General features: G+C 46.8%; 8 pseudogenes; all 8 read left to right on the forward strand.

Moving 5' to 3' along the window:
• The first annotated feature begins 459 nt into the window (after positions 1–459).
• LOC148002125 (5S ribosomal RNA) lies at positions 460–577 on the forward strand (annotated as a pseudogene).
• Positions 578–2,917: 2,340 nt separating this feature from the next.
• LOC148002126 (5S ribosomal RNA) lies at positions 2,918–3,035 on the forward strand (annotated as a pseudogene).
• Positions 3,036–5,348: 2,313 nt separating this feature from the next.
• On the forward strand, positions 5,349–5,466 carry LOC148002127 (5S ribosomal RNA; annotated as a pseudogene).
• Positions 5,467–7,823: 2,357 nt separating this feature from the next.
• Positions 7,824–7,941, forward strand: LOC148002128 (5S ribosomal RNA; annotated as a pseudogene).
• Positions 7,942–14,562: 6,621 nt separating this feature from the next.
• LOC148002129 (5S ribosomal RNA) lies at positions 14,563–14,680 on the forward strand (annotated as a pseudogene).
• Positions 14,681–17,024: 2,344 nt separating this feature from the next.
• On the forward strand, positions 17,025–17,142 carry LOC148002130 (5S ribosomal RNA; annotated as a pseudogene).
• Positions 17,143–19,465: 2,323 nt separating this feature from the next.
• Positions 19,466–19,583, forward strand: LOC148002131 (5S ribosomal RNA; annotated as a pseudogene).
• Positions 19,584–21,915: 2,332 nt separating this feature from the next.
• LOC148002132 (5S ribosomal RNA) lies at positions 21,916–22,033 on the forward strand (annotated as a pseudogene).
• The last annotated feature ends 958 nt before the right edge of the window (positions 22,034–22,991 follow it).

A 22,991-nucleotide genomic window follows, 5' to 3' on the forward strand; every position in this document is an offset into this window, starting at 1 on the left:
CTTGGCCTAGTGTGGTGGTGTGCACCTTTAATGCCAGAACTCTAGAGGCAGGTGGAGCTGTGATTTAAGAGGCCAGCTGATCTACAGAGGCAGGTCCGAGTCAGCTGTTCTGTGTAAAGGTTCCTCTGGTTGAACCATTCCTTTGTAGGAAGTTAAAATCTGTTCTAAAAGGTTATGATTCATGGAATCTGTTTGATGTGGAAGTAGAATCATGGTTAGAGCTGATGTTGGCCATTAAGTCCTGCTGTGGTTTAGTCCCTGGAAGCTCTGGTTGGTTGGTGTTTGTTGTTCATATGGGGTCTCAAGTCCCTTCAAGCTCTTTTAGTCCTTTCTCTGATTTCTTCAACTGGGGTCCTGCGCTCAGTTCACTGGTTTGTTGCTGGCATTCACCTATGTATCTGCCGTATTCTGGCTGTGTCAATGAATAGTTTTATATTCCTTTAAAAAAATGTCAGAAGAGCCTACAGCCATACCACCCTGAACGCGCCCGATCTCGTCTGATCTCGGAAGCTAAGCAGGGTCGGGCATGCTTAGTACGTGGATGGGAGACCACCTGGGATACCGGGTGCTGTAGGCTTTTGGGGGTTGGGGATTTAACTCAGTGGTAGAGCTCTTGGCAGGCAATCAAAATCAGGAGCTCAGGAGCTCAGGAGCTCAGGAGCTCAGGAGCTCAGGAGCTCAGGAGCTCAGGAGCTCAGGAGCTCAGGAGCTCAGGAGCTCAGGAGCCAGTGATTTCAGGACAGCAGGGATACACAGTGAGACCATGTGCGTAACAAACCAACAGAAACCAAAACAACAAAGCAACCTTAAAAAACCCATCCCTAACCAAACCAAACCAAACCAACAAACAGAAATAGACTTTACAACTTTTTTTTAAAAAGATGTATTTCTTATATATAAGTACACTGTAGCTGTCTTCAGACACACCAGAAGAGGCATCAGATCTCACTACAGATGGCTGTGAGACACCATGTCGTTGCTGGGATTTGAACTCAGAACCTCTGGAAGAGCAGTCAGTGCTCTTAACCACTAAGCCATCCTTCCAGCCCGACTTTACAACTTTTATTTTGTCTTTTTTTTTCCTTCCCCAGAGCTAAGGATCGAACCCAGGGCCTTGTGCTTGCTAGGCATGTGCCGCTACGACTGAGTTAAATCCCCAACCCTTAAATAGACTTTTAAAATGTCAGAGGAACCCTCCTCTAGGATGTGGCCTGAGCTGAAGCACACAGGCGGGAGACTCTGCAGAATCCGCGGCCCTGAGCATCTGAGCGCCCTTCAAGTCTCCGATAAAATTTTAAAAATGGCCTCCAATAAAACTACATTGCAAAAAATGGGAAAAAAAAACAGAATGGAAAGAGTAAAAGAGTTGAAGAGGCTGAGCCTGAAGAATTTGTGGTAGAAGAAGTACTGAACCATTGTGTAGTGAACTATTTCGTGAAGTGGAAGGGGTTTACAGATGCCGATAATACTTGGGTACCAGGAGAAAATTTAGATTGTCCAGAATTAATTGAAGCACTTCTTCATTCTCGAAAAGCTGGTAAAGAAAACGATTGTCCAAAAAGGAAATCTTTATCTGATAGTGAATCCGATGAGAGCAAATCGAAGAAGAGAGATGCTGCTGACAAGCAAAGGAGGCGAATATGAAGTGGCCTCGGATTTTCATCGCCTTCTATGAGGAGTGGCTGATTTGGCATTCTTGTACCGAAATGAAGTACAATAATTGTTTGCATATATAAATACACAATATTATATATATATGTATATATAATATATATATATATATATATATATATATATATGAATGATCTGGATCTTGGGTTTTGAATTACTAGTGTGGATCAAATAGCATCCTGTTGAAAATCACGTCTGATATGCTAGTTTTGAAACCATTGGCAGTAGTTGGGAGATTTTTGGTTTTCGTTCTGCGTCAAAAGGCACTGACTCCTTTGAGCGAGTGAGAGCTCTCTGTAGTTGCTTCCTGTAACAGTAGAGTACTTGACACCATGTTGTATTTCCTCGGCTTGAAGAACAGCTTTTCTTAAACACTGGGGAGATTTTACAGTCATGACTCAAGTCAGAACTTATTTTTAACTGGGACACAGAAGGACCATTCTGGTTTGTGTGTGTGTGTGTGTGTGTGTGTGTGTGTGTGTGTGTGCGCGTTTGTTTGTATGCAGTGTATGCATAAAAAACTTACATAACCTGTCTGTTTTAGCTTGCTTTTAATACTCAAAAGAGCTGAACGTGAAAACACAGGTTGATGAGAGGCCATCAGCCTGAACATTTTCCTGAAACCATAACCTTTCGGATAAAGCAGAGTGTGTAATGTATTGGATAGTTTAAAAGCAAGCCCATCAGAATTGATGTATTATCAAATAAATACAGTAGTTTATTTTCATACCAACTCCACCTTCAGAAAACGGAATTAAACAAAGTAGTAGCTTGATTTAACAACAAGACTTGGCCTAGTGTGGTGGTGTGCACCTTTAATGCCAGAACTCTAGAGGCAGGTGGAGCTGTGATTTAAGAGGCCAGCTGATCTACAGAGGCAGGTCCGAGTCAGCTGTTCTGTGTAAAGGTTCCTCTGGTTGAACCATTCCTTTGTAGGAAGTTAAAATCTGTTCTAAAAGGTTATGATTCATGGAATCTGTTTGATGTGGAAGTAGAATCATGGTTAGAGCTGATGTTGGCCATTAAGTCCTGCTGTGGTTTAGTCCCTGGAAGCTCTGGTTGGTTGGTGTTGTTGTTCATATGGGGTCTCAAGTCCCTTCAAGCTCTTTTAGTCCTTTCTCTGATTTCTTCAACTGGGGTCCTGCGCTCAGTTCACTGGTTTGTTGCTGGCATTCACCTATGTATCTGCCGTATTCTGGCTGTGTCAATGAATAGTTTTATATTCCTTTAAAAAAATGTCAGAAGAGCCTACAGCCATACCACCCTGAACGCGCCCGATCTCGTCTGATCTCGGAAGCTAAGCAGGGTCGGGCATGCTTAGTACGTGGATGGGAGACCACCTGGGATACCGGGTGCTGTAGGCTTTTGGGGGTTGGGGATTTAACTCAGTGGTAGAGCTCTTGGCAGGCAATCAAAATCAGGAGCTCAGGAGCTCAGGAGCTCAGGAGCTCAGGAGCTCAGGAGCTCAGGAGCTCAGGAGCCAGTGATTTCAGGACAGCAGGGATACACAGTGAGACCATGTGCGTAACAAACCAACAGAAACCAAAACAACAAAGCAACCTTAAAAAACCCATCCCTAACCAAACCAAACCAAACCAACAAACAGAAATATACTTTACAACTTTTTTTTAAAAAGATGTATTTCTTATATATAAGTACACTGTAGCTGTCTTCAGACACACCAGAAGAGGGCATCAGATCTCACTACAGATGGCTGTGAGACACCATGTCGTTGCTGGGATTTGAACTCAGAACCTCTGGAAGAGCAGTCAGTGCTCTTAACCACTAAGCCATCCTTCCAGCCCGACTTTACAACTTTTATTTTGTCTTTTTTTTCCTTCCCCAGAGCTAAGGATCGAACCCAGGGCCTTGTGCTTGCTAGGCATGTGCCCTACGACTGAGTTAAATCCCCAACCCTTAAATAGACTTTTAAAATGTCAGAGGAACCCCTCCTCTAGGATGTGGCTGAGCTGAAGCACACAGGCGGGAGACTCTGCAGAATCCGCGGCCCTGAGCATCTGAGCGCCCTTCAAGTCTCCGATAAAATTTTAAAAATGGCCTCCAATAAAACTACATTGCAAAAAATGGGAAAAAAAAACAGAATGGAAAGAGTAAAAGAGTTGAAGAGGCTGAGCCTGAAGAATTTGTGGTAGAAGAAGTACTGAAGCATTGTGTAGTGAACTATTTCGTGAAGTGGAAGGGGTTTACAGATGCCGATAATACTTGGGTACCAGGAGAAAATTTAGATTGTCCAGAATTAATTGAAGCACTTCTTCATTCTCGAAAAGCTGGTAAAGAAAACGATTGTCCAAAAAGGAAATCTTTATCTGATAGTGAATCCGATGAGAGCAAATCGAAGAAGAGAGATGCTGCTGACAAGCAAAGGAGGCGAATATGAAGTGGCCTCGGATTTTCATCGCCTTCTATGAGGAGTGGCTGATTTGGCATTCTTGTACCGAAATGAAGTACAATAATTGTTTGCATATATAAATACACAATATTATATATATATGTATATATAATATATATATATATATATATATATATATATATATGAATGATCTGGATCTTGGGTTTTGAATTACTAGTGTGGATCAAATAGCATCCTGTTGAAAATCACGTCTGATATGCTAGTTTTGAAACCATTGGCAGTAGTTGGGAGATTTTTGGTTTTCGTTCTGCGTCAAAAGGCACTGACTCCTTTGAGCGAGTGAGAGCTCTCTGTAGTTGCTTCCTGTAACAGTAGAGTACTTGACACCATGTTGTATTTCCTCGGCTTGAAGAACAGCTTTTCTTAAACACTGGGGAGATTTTACAGTCATGACTCAAGTCAGAACTTATTTTTAACTGGGACACAGAAGGACCATTCTGGTTTGTGTGTGTGTGTGTGTGTGTGTGTGTGTGTGTGTGTGTGTGTGCGCGTTTGTTTGTATGCAGTGTATGCATAAAAAACTTACATAACCTGTCTGTTTTAGCTTGCTTTTAATACTCAAAAGAGCTGAACGTGAAAACACAGGTTGATGAGAGGCCATCAGCCTGAACATTTTCCTGAAACCATAACCTTTCGGATAAAGCAGAGTGTGTAATGTATTGGATAGTTTAAAAGCAAGCCCATCAGAATTGATGTATTATCAAATAAATACAGTAGTTTATTTTCATACCAACTCCACCTTCAGAAAACGGAATTAAACAAAGTAGTAGCTTGATTTAACAACAAGACTTGGCCTAGTGTGGTGGTGTGCACCTTTAATGCCAGAACTCTAGAGGCAGGTGGAGCTGTGATTTAAGAGGCCAGCTGATCTACAGAGGCAGGTCCGAGTCAGCTGTTCTGTGTAAAGGTTCCTCTGGTTGAACCATTCCTTTGTAGGAAGTTAAAATCTGTTCTAAAAGGTTATGATTCATGGAATCTGTTTGATGTGGAAGTAGAATCATGGTTAGAGCTGATGTTGGCCATTAAGTCCTGCTGTGGTTTAGTCCCTGGAAGCTCTGGTTGGTTGGTGTTGTTGTTCATATGGGGTCTCAAGTCCCTTCAAGCTCTTTTAGTCCTTTCTCTGATTTCTTCAACTGGGGTCCTGCGCTCAGTTCACTGGTTTGTTGCTGGCATTCACCTATGTATCTGCCGTATTCTGGCTGTGTCAATGAATAGTTTTATATTCCTTTAAAAAAATGTCAGAAGAGCCTACAGCCATACCACCCTGAACGCGCCCGATCTCGTCTGATCTCGGAAGCTAAGCAGGGTCGGGCATGCTTAGTACGTGGATGGGAGACCACCTGGGATACCGGGTGCTGTAGGCTTTTGGGGGTTGGGGATTTAACTCAGTGGTAGAGCTCTTGGCAGGCAATCAAAATCAGGAGCTCAGGAGCTCAGGAGCTCAGGAGCTCAGGAGCTCAGGAGCTCAGGAGCTCAGGAGCTCAGGAGCTCAGGAGCTCAGGAGCTCAGGAGCTCAGGAGCCAGTGATTTCAGGACAGCAGGGATACACAGTGAGACCATGTGCGTAACAAACCAACAGAAACCAAAACAACAAAGCAACCTTAAAAAACCCATCCCTAACCAAACCAAACCAAACCAACAAACAGAAATAGACTTTACAACTTTTTTTTAAAAAGATGTATTTCTTATATATAAGTACACTGTAGCTGTCTTCAGACACACCAGAAGAGGGCATCAGATCTCACTACAGATGGCTGTGAGACACCATGTCGTTGCTGGGATTTGAACTCAGAACCTCTGGAAGAGCAGTCAGTGCTCTTAACCACTAAGCCATCCTTCCAGCCCGACTTTACAACTTTTATTTTGTCTTTTTTTTTCCTTCCCCAGAGCTAAGGATCGAACCCAGGGCCTTGTGCTTGCTAGGCATGTGCCCTACGACTGAGTTAAATCCCCAACCCTTAAATAGACTTTTAAAATGTCAGAGGAACCCCTCCTCTAGGATGTGGCTGAGCTGAAGCACACAGGCGGGAGACTCTGCAGAATCCGCGGCCCTGAGCATCTGAGCGCCCTTCAAGTCTCCGATAAAATTTTAAAAATGGCCTCCAATAAAACTACATTGCAAAAAATGGGAAAAAAAAACAGAATGGAAAGAGTAAAAGAGTTGAAGAGGCTGAGCCTGAAGAATTTGTGGTAGAAGAAGTACTGAACCATTGTGTAGTGAACTATTTCGTGAAGTGGAAGGGGTTTACAGATGCCGATAATACTTGGGTACCAGGAGAAAATTTAGATTGTCCAGAATTAATTGAAGCACTTCTTCATTCTCGAAAAGCTGGTAAAGAAAACGATTGTCCAAAAAGGAAATCTTTATCTGATAGTGAATCCGATGAGAGCAAATCGAAGAAGAGAGATGCTGCTGACAAGCAAAGGAGGCGAATATGAAGTGGCCTCGGATTTTCATCGCCTTCTATGAGGAGTGGCTGATTTGGCATTCTTGTACCGAAATGAAGTACAATAATTGTTTGCATATATAAATACACAATATTATATATATATGTATATATAATATATATATATATATATATATATATATATATATATATATGAATGATCTGGATCTTGGGTTTTGAATTACTAGTGTGGATCAAATAGCATCCTGTTGAAAATCACGTCTGATATGCTAGTTTTGAAACCATTGGCAGTAGTTGGGAGATTTTTGGTTTTCGTTCTGCGTCAAAAGGCACTGACTCCTTTGAGCGAGTGAGAGCTCTCTGTAGTTGCTTCCTGTAACAGTAGAGTACTTGACACCATGTTGTATTTCCTCGGCTTGAAGAACAGCTTTTCTTAAACACTGGGGAGATTTTACAGTCATGACTCAAGTCAGAACTTATTTTTAACTGGGACACAGAAGGACCATTCTGGTTTGTGTGTGTGTGTGTGTGTGTGTGTGTGTGTGTGTGTGTGTGCGCGTTTGTTTGTATGCAGTGTATGCATAAAAAACTTACATAACCTGTCTGTTTTAGCTTGCTTTTAATACTCAAAAGAGCTGAACGTGAAAACACAGGTTGATGAGAGGCCATCAGCCTGAACATTTTCCTGAAACCATAACCTTTCGGATAAAGCAGAGTGTGTAATGTATTGGATAGTTTAAAAGCAAGCCCATCAGAATTGATGTATTATCAAATAAATACAGTAGTTTATTTTCATACCAACTCCACCTTCAGAAAACGGAATTAAACAAAGTAGTAGCTTGATTTAACAACAAGACTTGGCCTAGTGTGGTGGTGTGCACCTTTAATGCCAGAACTCTAGAGGCAGGTGGAGCTGTGATTTAAGAGGCCAGCTGATCTACAGAGGCAGGTCCGAGTCAGCTGTTCTGTGTAAAGGTTCCTCTGGTTGAACCATTCCTTTGTAGGAAGTTAAAATCTGTTCTAAAAGGTTATGATTCATGGAATCTGTTTGATGTGGAAGTAGAATCATGGTTAGAGCTGATGTTGGCCATTAAGTCCTGCTGTGGTTTAGTCCCTGGAAGCTCTGGTTGGTTGGTGTTGTTGTTCATATGGGGTCTCAAGTCCCTTCAAGCTCTTTTAGTCCTTTCTCTGATTTCTTCAACTGGGGTCCTGCGCTCAGTTCACTGGTTTGTTGCTGGCATTCACCTATGTATCTGCCGTATTCTGGCTGTGTCAATGAATAGTTTTATATTCCTTTAAAAAATGTCAGAAGAGCCTACAGCCATACCACCCTGAACGCGCCCGATCTCGTCTGATCTCGGAAGCTAAGCAGGGTCGGGCATGCTTAGTACGTGGATGGGAGACCACCTGGGATACCGGGTGCTGTAGGCTTTTGGGGGTTGGGGATTTAACTCAGTGGTAGAGCTCTTGGCAGGCAATCAAAATCAGGAGCTCAGGAGCTCAGGAGCTCAGGAGCTCAGGAGCTCAGGAGCTCAGGAGCTCAGGAGCTCAGGAGCTCAGGAGCTCAGGAGCTCAGGAGCTCAGGAGCTCAGGAGCTCAGGAGCTCAGGAGCTCAGGAGCTCAGGAGCTCAGGAGCTCAGGAGCTCAGGAGCTCAGGAGCTCAGGAGCTCAGGAGCTCAGGAGCTCAGGAGCTCAGGAGCTCAGGAGCTCAGGAGCTCAGGAGCTCAGGAGCTCAGGAGCTCAGGAGCTCAGGAGCTCAGGAGCTCAGGAGCTCAGGAGCTCAGGAGCTCAGGAGCTCAGGAGCTCAGGAGCTCAGGAGCTCAGGAGCTCAGGAGCTCAGGAGCTCAGGAGCTCAGGAGCTCAGGAGCTCAGGAGCTCAGGAGCTCAGGAGCTCAGGAGCTCAGGAGCTCAGGAGCTCAGGAGCTCAGGAGCTCAGGAGCTCAGGAGCTCAGGAGCTCAGGAGCTCAGGAGCTCAGGAGCTCAGGAGCTCAGGAGCTCAGGAGAGCTCAGGAGCTCAGGAGCTCAGGAGCTCAGGAGCTCAGGAGCTCAGGAGCTCAGGAGCTCAGGAGCTCAGGAGCTCAGGAGCTCAGGAGCTCAGGAGCTCAGGAGCTCAGGAGCTCAGGAGCTCAGGAGCTCAGGAGCTCAGGAGCTCAGGAGCTCAGGAGCTCAGGAGCTCAGGAGCTCAGGAGCTCAGGAGCTCAGGAGCTCAGGAGCTCAGGAGCTCAGGAGCTCAGGAGCTCAGGAGCTCAGGAGCTCAGGAGCTCAGGAGCTCAGGAGCTCAGGAGCTCAGGAGCTCAGGAGCTCAGGAGCTCAGGAGCTCAGGAGCTCAGGAGCTCAGGAGCTCAGGAGCTCAGGAGCTCAGGAGCTCAGGAGCTCAGGAGCTCAGGAGCTCAGGAGCTCAGGAGCTCAGGAGCTCAGGAGCTCAGGAGCTCAGGAGCTCAGGAGCTCAGGAGCTCAGGAGCTCAGGAGCTCAGGAGCTCAGGAGCTCAGGAGCTCAGGAGCTCAGGAGCTCAGGAGCTCAGGAGCTCAGGAGCTCAGGAGCTCAGGAGCTCAGGAGCTCAGGAGCTCAGGAGCTCAGGAGCTCAGGAGCTCAGGAGCTCAGGAGCTCAGGAGCTCAGGAGCTCAGGAGCTCAGGAGCTCAGGAGCTCAGGAGCTCAGGAGCTCAGGAGCTCAGGAGCTCAGGAGCTCAGGAGCTCAGGAGCTCAGGAGCTCAGGAGCTCAGGAGCTCAGGAGCTCAGGAGCTCAGGAGCTCAGGAGCTCAGGAGCTCAGGAGCTCAGGAGCTCAGGAGCTCAGGAGCTCAGGAGCTCAGGAGCTCAGGAGCTCAGGAGCTCAGGAGCTCAGGAGCTCAGGAGCTCAGGAGCTCAGGAGCTCAGGAGCTCAGGAGCTCAGGAGCTCAGGAGCTCAGGAGCTCAGGAGCTCAGGAGCTCAGGAGCTCAGGAGCTCAGGAGCTCAGGAGCTCAGGAGCTCAGGAGCTCAGGAGCTCAGGAGCTCAGGAGCTCAGGAGCTCAGGAGCTCAGGAGCTCAGGAGCTCAGGAGCTCAGGAGCTCAGGAGCTCAGGAGCTCAGGAGCTCAGGAGCTCAGGAGCTCAGGAGCTCAGGAGCTCAGGAGCTCAGGAGCTCAGGAGCTCAGGAGCTCAGGAGCTCAGGAGCTCAGGAGCTCAGGAGCTCAGGAGCTCAGGAGCTCAGGAGCTCAGGAGCTCAGGAGCTCAGGAGCTCAGGAGCTCAGGAGCTCAGGAGCTCAGGAGCTCAGGAGCTCAGGAGCTCAGGAGCTCAGGAGCTCAGGAGCTCAGGAGCTCAGGAGCTCAGGAGCTCAGGAGCTCAGGAGCTCAGGAGCTCAGGAGCTCAGGAGCTCAGGAGCTCAGGAGCTCAGGAGCTCAGGAGCTCAGGAGCTCAGGAGCTCAGGAGCTCAGGAGCTCAGGAGCTCAGGAGCTCAGGAGCTCAGGAGCTCAGGAGCTCAGGAGCTCAGGAGCTCAGGAGCTCAGGAGCTCAGGAGCTCAGGAGCTCAGGAGCTCAGGAGCTCAGGAGCTCAGGAGCTCAGGAGCTCAGGAGCTCAGGAGCTCAGGAGCTCAGGAGCTCAGGAGCTCAGGAGCTCAGGAGCTCAGGAGCTCAGGAGCTCAGGAGCTCAGGAGCTCAGGAGCTCAGGAGCTCAGGAGCTCAGGAGCTCAGGAGCTCAGGAGCTCAGGAGCTCAGGAGCTCAGGAGCTCAGGAGCTCAGGAGCTCAGGAGCTCAGGAGCTCAGGAGCTCAGGAGCTCAGGAGCTCAGGAGCTCAGGAGCTCAGGAGCTCAGGAGCTCAGGAGCTCAGGAGCTCAGGAGCTCAGGAGCTCAGGAGCTCAGGAGCTCAGGAGCTCAGGAGCTCAGGAGCTCAGGAGCTCAGGAGCTCAGGAGCTCAGGAGCTCAGGAGCTCAGGAGCTCAGGAGCTCAGGAGCTCAGGAGCTCAGGAGCTCAGGAGCTCAGGAGCTCAGGAGCTCAGGAGCTCAGGAGCTCAGGAGCTCAGGAGCTCAGGAGCTCAGGAGCTCAGGAGCTCAGGAGCTCAGGAGCTCAGGAGCTCAGGAGCTCAGGAGCTCAGGAGCTCAGGAGCTCAGGAGCTCAGGAGCTCAGGAGCTCAGGAGCTCAGGAGCTCAGGAGCTCAGGAGCTCAGGAGCTCAGGAGCTCAGGAGCTCAGGAGCTCAGGAGCTCAGGAGCTCAGGAGCTCAGGAGCTCAGGAGCTCAGGAGCTCAGGAGCTCAGGAGCTCAGGAGCTCAGGAGCTCAGGAGCTCAGGAGCTCAGGAGCTCAGGAGCTCAGGAGCTCAGGAGCTCAGGAGCTCAGGAGCTCAGGAGCTCAGGAGCTCAGGAGCTCAGGAGCTCAGGAGCTCAGGAGCTCAGGAGCTCAGGAGCTCAGGAGCTCAGGAGCTCAGGAGCTCAGGAGCTCAGGAGCTCAGGAGCTCAGGAGCTCAGGAGCTCAGGAGCTCAGGAGCTCAGGAGCTCAGGAGCTCAGGAGCTCAGGAGCTCAGGAGCTCAGGAGCTCAGGAGCTCAGGAGCTCAGGAGCTCAGGAGCTCAGGAGCTCAGGAGCTCAGGAGCTCAGGAGCTCAGGAGCTCAGGAGCTCAGGAGCTCAGGAGCTCAGGAGCTCAGGAGCTCAGGAGCTCAGGAGCTCAGGAGCTCAGGAGCTCAGGAGCTCAGGAGCTCAGGAGCTCAGGAGCTCAGGAGCTCAGGAGCTCAGGAGCTCAGGAGCTCAGGAGCTCAGGAGCTCAGGAGCTCAGGAGCTCAGGAGCTCAGGAGCTCAGGAGCTCAGGAGCTCAGGAGCTCAGGAGCTCAGGAGCTCAGGAGCTCAGGAGCTCAGGAGCTCAGGAGCTCAGGAGCTCAGGAGCTCAGGAGCTCAGGAGCTCAGGAGCTCAGGAGCTCAGGAGCTCAGGAGCTCAGGAGCTCAGGAGCTCAGGAGCTCAGGAGCTCAGGAGCTCAGGAGCTCAGGAGCTCAGGAGCTCAGGAGCTCAGGAGCTCAGGAGCTCAGGAGCTCAGGAGCTCAGGAGCTCAGGAGCTCAGGAGCTCAGGAGCTCAGGAGCTCAGGAGCTCAGGAGCTCAGGAGCTCAGGAGCTCAGGAGCTCAGGAGCTCAGGAGCTCAGGAGCTCAGGAGCTCAGGAGCTCAGGAGCTCAGGAGCTCAGGAGCTCAGGAGCTCAGGAGCTCAGGAGCTCAGGAGCTCAGGAGCTCAGGAGCTCAGGAGCTCAGGAGCTCAGGAGCTCAGGAGCTCAGGAGCTCAGGAGCTCAGGAGCTCAGGAGCTCAGGAGCTCAGGAGCTCAGGAGCTCAGGAGCTCAGGAGCTCAGGAGCTCAGGAGCTCAGGAGCTCAGGAGCTCAGGAGCTCAGGAGCTCAGGAGCTCAGGAGCTCAGGAGCTCAGGAGCTCAGGAGCTCAGGAGCTCAGGAGCTCAGGAGCTCAGGAGCTCAGGAGCTCAGGAGCTCAGGAGCTCAGGAGCTCAGGAGCTCAGGAGCTCAGGAGCTCAGGAGCTCAGGAGCTCAGGAGCTCAGGAGCTCAGGAGCTCAGGAGCTCAGGAGCTCAGGAGCTCAGGAGCTCAGGAGCTCAGGAGCTCAGGAGCTCAGGAGCTCAGGAGCTCAGGAGCTCAGGAGCTCAGGAGCTCAGGAGCTCAGGAGCTCAGGAGCTCAGGAGCTCAGGAGCTCAGGAGCTCAGGAGCTCAGGAGCTCAGGAGCTCAGGAGCTCAGGAGCTCAGGAGCTCAGGAGCTCAGGAGCTCAGGAGCTCAGGAGCTCAGGAGCTCAGGAGCTCAGGAGCTCAGGAGCTCAGGAGCTCAGGAGCTCAGGAGCTCAGGAGCTCAGGAGCTCAGGAGCTCAGGAGCTCAGGAGCTCAGGAGCTCAGGAGCTCAGCCAGTGATTTCAGGACAGCAGGGATACACAGTGAGACCATGTGCGTAACAAACCAACAGAAACCAAAACAACAAAGCAACCTTAAAAAACCCATCCCTAACCAAACCAAACCAAACCAACAAACAGAAATAGACTTTACAACTTTTTTTTAAAAAGATGTATTTCTTATATATAAGTACACTGTAGCTGTCTTCAGACACACCAGAAGAGGGCATCAGATCTCACTACAGATGGCTGTGAGACACCATGTCGTTGCTGGGATTTGAACTCAGAACCTCTGGAAGAGCAGTCAGTGCTCTTAACCACTAAGCCATCCTTCCAGCCCGACTTTACAACTTTTATTTTGTCTTTTTTTTTCCTTCCCCAGAGCTAAGGATCGAACCCAGGGCCTTGTGCTTGCTAGGCATGTGCCCTACGACTGAGTTAAATCCCCAACCCTTAAATAGACTTTTAAAATGTCAGAGGAACCCCTCCTCTAGGATGTGGCTGAGCTGAAGCACACAGGCGGGAGACTCTGCAGAATCCGCGGCCCTGAGCATCTGAGCGCCCTTCAAGTCTCCGATAAAATTTTAAAAATGGCCTCCAATAAAACTACATTGCAAAAAATGGGAAAAAAAAACAGAATGGAAAGAGTAAAAGAGTTGAAGAGGCTGAGCCTGAAGAATTTGTGGTAGAAGAAGTACTGAAGCATTGTGTAGTGAACTATTTCGTGAAGTGGAAGGGGTTTACAGATGCCGATAATACTTGGGTACCAGGAGAAAATTTAGATTGTCCAGAATTAATTGAAGCACTTCTTCATTCTCGAAAAGCTGGTAAAGAAAACGATTGTCCAAAAAGGAAATCTTTATCTGATAGTGAATCCGATGAGAGCAAATCGAAGAAGAGAGATGCTGCTGACAAGCAAAGGAGGCGAATATGAAGTGGCCTCGGATTTTCATCGCCTTCTATGAGGAGTGGCTGATTTGGCATTCTTGTACCGAAATGAAGTACAATAATTGTTTGCATATATAAATACACAATATTATATATATATGTATATATAATATATATATATATATATATATATATATATATGAATGATCTGGATCTTGGGTTTTGAATTACTAGTGTGGATCAAATAGCATCCTGTTGAAAATCACGTCTGATATGCTAGTTTTGAAACCATTGGCAGTAGTTGGGAGATTTTTGGTTTTCGTTCTGCGTCAAAAGGCACTGACTCCTTTGAGCGAGTGAGAGCTCTCTGTAGTTGCTTCCTGTAACAGTAGAGTACTTGACACCATGTTGTATTTCCTCGGCTTGAAGAACAGCTTTTCTTAAACACTGGGGAGATTTTACAGTCATGACTCAAGTCAGAACTTATTTTTAACTGGGACACAGAAGGACCATTCTGGTTTGTGTGTGTGTGTGTGTGTGTGTGTGTGTGTGTGTGTGTGTGTGTGTGTGCGCGTTTGTTTGTATGCAGTGTATGCATAAAAAACTTACATAACCTGTCTGTTTTAGCTTGCTTTTAATACTCAAAAGAGCTGAACGTGAAAACACAGGTTGATGAGAGGCCATCAGCCTGAACATTTTCCTGAAACCATAACCTTTCGGATAAAGCAGAGTGTGTAATGTATTGGATAGTTTAAAAGCAAGCCCATCAGAATTGATGTATTATCAAATAAATACAGTAGTTTATTTTCATACCAACTCCACCTTCAGAAAACGGAATTAAACAAAGTAGTAGCTTGATTTAACAACAAGACTTGGCCTAGTGTGGTGGTGTGCACCTTTAATGCCAGAACTCTAGAGGCAGGTGGAGCTGTGATTTAAGAGGCCAGCTGATCTACAGAGGCAGGTCCGAGTCAGCTGTTCTGTGTAAAGGTTCCTCTGGTTGAACCATTCCTTTGTAGGAAGTTAAAATCTGTTCTAAAAGGTTATGATTCATGGAATCTGTTTGATGTGGAAGTAGAATCATGGTTAGAGCTGATGTTGGCCATTAAGTCCTGCTGTGGTTTAGTCCCTGGAAGCTCTGGTTGGTTGGTGTTGTTGTTCATATGGGGTCTCAAGTCCCTTCAAGCTCTTTTAGTCCTTTCTCTGATTTCTTCAACTGGGGTCCTGCGCTCAGTTCACTGGTTTGTTGCTGGCATTCACCTATGTATCTGCCGTATTCTGGCTGTGTCAATGAATAGTTTTATATTCCTTTAAAAAAATGTCAGAAGAGCCTACAGCCATACCACCCTGAACGCGCCCGATCTCGTCTGATCTCGGAAGCTAAGCAGGGTCGGGCATGCTTAGTACGTGGATGGGAGACCACCTGGGATACCGGGTGCTGTAGGCTTTTGGGGGTTGGGGATTTAACTCAGTGGTAGAGCTCTTGGCAGGCAATCAAAATCAGGAGCTCAGGAGCTCAGGAGCTCAGGAGCTCAGGAGCTCAGGAGCTCAGGAGCTCAGGAGCTCAGGAGCTCAGGAGCTCAGGAGCTCAGGAGCCAGTGATTTCAGGACAGCAGGGATACACAGTGAGACCATGTGCGTAACAAACCAACAGAAACCAAAACAACAAAGCAACCTTAAAAAACCCATCCCTAACCAAACCAAACCAAACCAACAAACAGAAATAGACTTTACAACTTTTTTTTAAAAAGATGTATTTCTTATATATAAGTACACTGTAGCTGTCTTCAGACACACCAGAAGAGGGCATCAGATCTCACTACAGATGGCTGTGAGACACCATGTCGTTGCTGGGATTTGAACTCAGAACCTCTGGAAGAGCAGTCAGTGCTCTTAACCACTAAGCCATCCTTCCAGCCCGACTTTACAACTTTTATTTTGTCTTTTTTTTTCCTTCCCCAGAGCTAAGGATCGAACCCAGGGCCTTGTGCTTGCTAGGCATGTGCCCTACGACTGAGTTAAATCCCCAACCCTTAAATAGACTTTTAAAATGTCAGAGGAACCCCTCCTCTAGGATGTGGCTGAGCTGAAGCACACAGGCGGGAGACTCTGCAGAATCCGCGGCCCTGAGCATCTGAGCGCCCTTCAAGTCTCCGATAAAATTTTAAAAATGGCCTCCAATAAAACTACATTGCAAAAAATGGGAAAAAAAAACAGAATGGAAAGAGTAAAAGAGTTGAAGAGGCTGAGCCTGAAGAATTTGTGGTAGAAGAAGTACTGAACCATTGTGTAGTGAACTATTTCGTGAAGTGGAAGGGGTTTACAGATGCCGATAATACTTGGGTACCAGGAGAAAATTTAGATTGTCCAGAATTAATTGAAGCACTTCTTCATTCTCGAAAAGCTGGTAAAGAAAACGATTGTCCAAAAAGGAAATCTTTATCTGATAGTGAATCCGATGAGAGCAAATCGAAGAAGAGAGATGCTGCTGACAAGCAAAGGAGGCGAATATGAAGTGGCCTCGGATTTTCATCGCCTTCTATGAGGAGTGGCTGATTTGGCATTCTTGTACCGAAATGAAGTACAATAATTGTTTGCATATATAAATACACAATATTATATATATATGTATATATAATATATATATATATATATATATATATATATATATATATGAATGATCTGGATCTTGGGTTTTGAATTACTAGTGTGGATCAAATAGCATCCTGTTGAAAATCACGTCTGATATGCTAGTTTTGAAACCATTGGCAGTAGTTGGGAGATTTTTGGTTTTCGTTCTGCGTCAAAAGGCACTGACTCCTTTGAGCGAGTGAGAGCTCTCTGTAGTTGCTTCCTGTAACAGTAGAGTACTTGACACCATGTTGTATTTCCTCGGCTTGAAGAACAGCTTTTCTTAAACACTGGGGAGATTTTACAGTCATGACTCAAGTCAGAACTTATTTTTAACTGGGACACAGAAGGACCATTCTGGTTTGTGTGTGTGTGTGTGTGTGTGTGTGTGTGTGTGTGTGCGCGTTTGTTTGTATGCAGTGTATGCATAAAAAACTTACATAACCTGTCTGTTTTAGCTTGCTTTTAATACTCAAAAGAGCTGAACGTGAAAACACAGGTTGATGAGAGGCCATCAGCCTGAACATTTTCCTGAAACCATAACCTTTCGGATAAAGCAGAGTGTGTAATGTATTGGATAGTTTAAAAGCAAGCCCATCAGAATTGATGTATTATCAAATAAATACAGTAGTTTATTTTCATACCAACTCCACCTTCAGAAAACGGAATTAAACAAAGTAGTAGCTTGATTTAACAACAAGACTTGGCCTAGTGTGGTGGTGTGCACCTTTAATGCCAGAACTCTAGAGGCAGGTGGAGCTGTGATTTAAGAGGCCAGCTGATCTACAGAGGCAGGTCCGAGTCAGCTGTTCTGTGTAAAGGTTCCTCTGGTTGAACCATTCCTTTGTAGGAAGTTAAAATCTGTTCTAAAAGGTTATGATTCATGGAATCTGTTTGATGTGGAAGTAGAATCATGGTTAGAGCTGATGTTGGCCATTAAGTCCTGCTGTGGTTTAGTCCCTGGAAGCTCTGGTTGGTTGGTGTTGTTGTTCATATGGGGTCTCAAGTCCCTTCAAGCTCTTTTAGTCCTTTCTCTGATTTCTTCAACTGGGGTCCTGCGCTCAGTTCACTGGTTTGTTGCTGGCATTCACCTATGTATCTGCCGTATTCTGGCTGTGTCAATGAATAGTTTTATATTCCTTTAAAAAAATGTCAGAAGAGCCTACAGCCATACCACCCTGAACGCGCCCGATCTCGTCTGATCTCGGAAGCTAAGCAGGGTCGGGCATGCTTAGTACGTGGATGGGAGACCACCTGGGATACCGGGTGCTGTAGGCTTTTGGGGGTTGGGGATTTAACTCAGTGGTAGAGCTCTTGGCAGGCAATCAAAATCAGGAGCTCAGGAGCTCAGGAGCTCAGGAGCTCAGGAGCTCAGGAGCTCAGGAGCTCAGGAGCCAGTGATTTCAGGACAGCAGGGATACACAGTGAGACCATGTGCGTAACAAACCAACAGAAACCAAAACAACAAAGCAACCTTAAAAAACCCATCCCTAACCAAACCAAACCAAACCAACAAACAGAAATATACTTTACAACTTTTTTTTAAAAAGATGTATTTCTTATATATAAGTACACTGTAGCTGTCTTCAGACACACCAGAAGAGGGCATCAGATCTCACTACAGATGGCTGTGAGACACCATGTCGTTGCTGGGATTTGAACTCAGAACCTCTGGAAGAGCAGTCAGTGCTCTTAACCACTAAGCCATCCTTCCAGCCCGACTTTACAACTTTTATTTTGTCTTTTTTTTCCTTCCCCAGAGCTAAGGATCGAACCCAGGGCCTTGTGCTTGCTAGGCATGTGCCCTACGACTGAGTTAAATCCCCAACCCTTAAATAGACTTTTAAAATGTCAGAGGAACCCCTCCTCTAGGATGTGGCTGAGCTGAAGCACACAGGCGGGAGACTCTGCAGAATCCGCGGCCCTGAGCATCTGAGCGCCCTTCAAGTCTCCGATAAAATTTTAAAAATGGCCTCCAATAAAACTACATTGCAAAAAATGGGAAAAAAAAACAGAATGGAAAGAGTAAAAGAGTTGAAGAGGCTGAGCCTGAAGAATTTGTGGTAGAAGAAGTACTGAACCATTGTGTAGTGAACTATTTCGTGAAGTGGAAGGGGTTTACAGATGCCGATAATACTTGGGTACCAGGAGAAAATTTAGATTGTCCAGAATTAATTGAAGCACTTCTTCATTCTCGAAAAGCTGGTAAAGAAAACGATTGTCCAAAAAGGAAATCTTTATCTGATAGTGAATCCGATGAGAGCAAATCGAAGAAGAGAGATGCTGCTGACAAGCAAAGGAGGCGAATATGAAGTGGCCTCGGATTTTCATCGCCTTCTATGAGGAGTGGCTGATTTGGCATTCTTGTACCGAAATGAAGTACAATAATTGTTTGCATATATAAATACACAATATTATATATATATGTATATATAATATATATATATATATATATATATATATATATATATATATATGAATGATCTGGATCTTGGGTTTTGAATTACTAGTGTGGATCAAATAGCATCCTGTTGAAAATCACGTCTGATATGCTAGTTTTGAAACCATTGGCAGTAGTTGGGAGATTTTTGGTTTTCGTTCTGCGTCAAAAGGCACTGACTCCTTTGAGCGAGTGAGAGCTCTCTGTAGTTGCTTCCTGTAACAGTAGAGTACTTGACACCATGTTGTATTTCCTCGGCTTGAAGAACAGCTTTTCTTAAACACTGGGGAGATTTTACAGTCATGACTCAAGTCAGAACTTATTTTTAACTGGGACACAGAAGGACCATTCTGGTTTGTGTGTGTGTGTGTGTGTGTGTGTGTGTGTGTGTGTGTGTGTGTGCGCGTTTGTTTGTATGCAGTGTATGCATAAAAAACTTACATAACCTGTCTGTTTTAGCTTGCTTTTAATACTCAAAAGAGCTGAACGTGAAAACACAGGTTGATGAGAGGCCATCAGCCTGAACATTTTCCTGAAACCATAACCTTTCGGATAAAGCAGAGTGTGTAATGTATTGGATAGTTTAAAAGCAAGCCCATCAGAATTGATGTATTATCAAATAAATACAGTAGTTTATTTTCATACCAACTCCACCTTCAGAAAACGGAATTAAACAAAGTAGTAGCTTGATTTAACAACAAGACTTGGCCTAGTGTGGTGGTGTGCACCTTTAATGCCAGAACTCTAGAGGCAGGTGGAGCTGTGATTTAAGAGGCCAGCTGATCTACAGAGGCAGGTCCGAGTCAGCTGTTCTGTGTAAAGGTTCCTCTGGTTGAACCATTCCTTTGTAGGAAGTTAAAATCTGTTCTAAAAGGTTATGATTCATGGAATCTGTTTGATGTGGAAGTAGAATCATGGTTAGAGCTGATGTTGGCCATTAAGTCCTGCTGTGGTTTAGTCCCTGGAAGCTCTGGTTGGTTGGTGTTGTTGTTCATATGGGGTCTCAAGTCCCTTCAAGCTCTTTTAGTCCTTTCTCTGATTTCTTCAACTGGGGTCCTGCGCTCAGTTCACTGGTTTGTTGCTGGCATTCACCTATGTATCTGCCGTATTCTGGCTGTGTCAATGAATAGTTTTATATTCCTTTAAAAAAATGTCAGAAGAGCCTACAGCCATACCACCCTGAACGCGCCCGATCTCGTCTGATCTCGGAAGCTAAGCAGGGTCGGGCATGCTTAGTACGTGGATGGGAGACCACCTGGGATACCGGGTGCTGTAGGCTTTTGGGGGTTGGGGATTTAACTCAGTGGTAGAGCTCTTGGCAGGCAATCAAAATCAGGAGCTCAGGAGCTCAGGAGCTCAGGAGCTCAGGAGCTCAGGAGCTCAGGAGCTCAGGAGCTCAGGAGCTCAGGAGCCAGTGATTTCAGGACAGCAGGGATACACAGTGAGACCATGTGCGTAACAAACCAACAGAAACCAAAACAACAAAGCAACCTTAAAAAACCCATCCCTAACCAAACCAAACCAAACCAACAAACAGAAATAGACTTTACAACTTTTTTTTAAAAAGATGTATTTCTTATATATAAGTACACTGTAGCTGTCTTCAGACACACCAGAAGAGGGCATCAGATCTCACTACAGATGGCTGTGAGACACCATGTCGTTGCTGGGATTTGAACTCAGAACCTCTGGAAGAGCAGTCAGTGCTCTTAACCACTAAGCCATCCTTCCAGCCCGACTTTACAACTTTTATTTTGTCTTTTTTTTTCCTTCCCCAGAGCTAAGGATCGAACCCAGGGCCTTGTGCTTGCTAGGCATGTGCCCTACGACTGAGTTAAATCCCCAACCCTTAAATAGACTTTTAAAATGTCAGAGGAACCCCTCCTCTAGGATGTGGCTGAGCTGAAGCACACAGGCGGGAGACTCTGCAGAATCCGCGGCCCTGAGCATCTGAGCGCCCTTCAAGTCTCCGATAAAATTTTAAAAATGGCCTCCAATAAAACTACATTGCAAAAAATGGGAAAAAAAAACAGAATGGAAAGAGTAAAAGAGTTGAAGAGGCTGAGCCTGAAGAATTTGTGGTAGAAGAAGTACTGAACCATTGTGTAGTGAACTATTTCGTGAAGTGGAAGGGGTTTACAGATGCCGATAATACTTGGGTACCAGGAGAAAATTTAGATTGTCCAGAATTAATTGAAGCACTTCTTCATTCTCGAAAAGCTGGTAAAGAAAACGATTGTCCAAAAAGGAAATCTTTATCTGATAGTGAATCCGATGAGAGCAAATCGAAGAAGAGAGATGCTGCTGACAAGCAAAGGAGGCGAATATGAAGTGGCCTCGGATTTTCATCGCCTTCTATGAGGAGTGGCTGATTTGGCATTCTTGTACCGAAATGAAGTACAATAATTGTTTGCATATATAAATACACAATATTATATATATATGTATATATAATATATATATATATATATATATATATATGAATGATCTGGATCTTGGGTTTTGAATTACTAGTGTGGATCAAATAGCATCCTGTTGAAAATCACGTCTGATATGCTAGTTTTGAAACCATTGGCAGTAGTTGGGAGATTTTTGGTTTTCGTTCTGCGTCAAAAGGCACTGACTCCTTTGAGCGAGTGAGAGCTCTCTGTAGTTGCTTCCTGTAACAGTAGAGTACTTGACACCATGTTGTATTTCCTCGGCTTGAAGAACAGCTTTTCTTAAACACTGGGGAGATTTTACAGTCATGACTCAAGTCAGAACTTATTTTTAACTGGGACACAGAAGGACCATTCTGGTTTGTGTGTGTGTGTGTGTGTGTGTGTGTGTGTGTGTGTGTGTGTGTGTGTGTGCGCGTTTGTTTGTATGCAGTGTATGCATAAAAAACTTACATAACCTGTCTGTTTTAGCTTGCTTTTAATACTCAAAAGAGCTGAACGTGAAAACACAGGTTGATGAGAGGCCATCAGCCTGAACATTTTCCTGAAACCATAACCTTTCGGATAAAGCAGAGTGTGTAATGTATTGGATAGTTTAAAAGCAAGCCCATCAGAATTGATGTATTATCAAATAAATACAGTAGTTTATTTTCATACCAACTCCACCTTCAGAAAACGGAATTAAACAAAGTAGTAGCTTGATTTAACAACAAGACTTGGCCTAGTGTGGTGGTGTGCACCTTTAATGCCAGAACTCTAGAGGCAGGTGGAGCTGTGATTTAAGAGGCCAGCTGATCTACAGAGGCAGGTCCGAGTCAGCTGTTCTGTGTAAAGGTTCCTCTGGTTGAACCATTCCTTTGTAGGAAGTTAAAATCTGTTCTAAAAGGTTATGATTCATGGAATCTGTTTGATGTGGAAGTAGAATCATGGTTAGAGCTGATGTTGGCCATTAAGTCCTGCTGTGGTTTAGTCCCTGGAAGCTCTGGTTGGTTGGTGTTGTTGTTCATATGGGGTCTCAAGTCCCTTCAAGCTCTTTTAGTCCTTTCTCTGATTTCTTCAACTGGGGTCCTGCGCTCAGTTCACTGGTTTGTTGCTGGCATTCACCTATGTATCTGCCGTATTCTGGCTGTGTCAATGAATAGTTTTATATTCCTTTAAAAAAATGTCAGAAGAGCCTACAGCCATACCACCCTGAACGCGCCCGATCTCGTCTGATCTCGGAAGCTAAGCAGGGTCGGGCATGCTTAGTACGTGGATGGGAGACCACCTGGGATACCGGGTGCTGTAGGCTTTTGGGGGTTGGGGATTTAACTCAGTGGTAGAGCTCTTGGCAGGCAATCAAAATCAGGAGCTCAGGAGCTCAGGAGCTCAGGAGCTCAGGAGCTCAGGAGCTCAGGAGCTCAGGAGCTCAGGAGCTCAGGAGCTCAGGAGCTCAGGAGCTCAGGAGCTCAGGAGCTCAGGAGCTCAGGAGCTCAGGAGCTCAGGAGCTCAGGAGCTCAGGAGCTCAGGAGCTCAGGAGCTCAGGAGCTCAGGAGCTCAGGAGCTCAGGAGCTCAGGAGCTCAGGAGCTCAGGAGCTCAGGAGCTCAGGAGCTCAGGAGCTCAGGAGCTCAGGAGCTCAGGAGCTCAGGAGCTCAGGAGCTCAGGAGCTCAGGAGCTCAGGAGCTCAGGAGCTCAGGAGCTCAGGAGCTCAGGAGCTCAGGAGCTCAGGAGCTCAGGAGCTCAGGAGCTCAGGAGCTCAGGAGCTCAGGAGCTCAGGAGCTCAGGAGCTCAGGAGCTCAGGAGCTCAGGAGCTCAGGAGCTCAGGAGCTCAGGAGCTCAGGAGCTCAGGAGCTCAGGAGCTCAGGAGCTCAGGAGCTCAGGAGCTCAGGAGCTCAGGAGCTCAGGAGCTCAGGAGCTCAGGAGCTCAGGAGCTCAGGAGCTCAGGAGCTCAGGAGCTCAGGAGCTCAGGAGCTCAGGAGCTCAGGAGCTCAGGAGCTCAGGAGCTCAGGAGCTCAGGAGCTCAGGAGCTCAGGAGCTCAGGAGCTCAGGAGCTCAGGAGCTCAGGAGCTCAGGAGCTCAGGAGCTCAGGAGCTCAGGAGCTCAGGAGCTCAGGAGCTCAGGAGCTCAGGAGCTCAGGAGCTCAGGAGCTCAGGAGCTCAGGAGCTCAGGAGCTCAGGAGCTCAGGAGCTCAGGAGCTCAGGAGCTCAGGAGCTCAGGAGCTCAGGAGCTCAGGAGCTCAGGAGCTCAGGAGCTCAGGAGCTCAGGAGCT

This window comes from Rattus norvegicus, chromosome 12, assembly GCF_021556685.1.
Source record: "Rattus norvegicus strain SHRSP/BbbUtx chromosome 12, alternate assembly SHRSP_T2T, whole genome shotgun sequence".
Taxonomy (NCBI): Eukaryota; Metazoa; Chordata; class Mammalia; order Rodentia; family Muridae; genus Rattus; species Rattus norvegicus.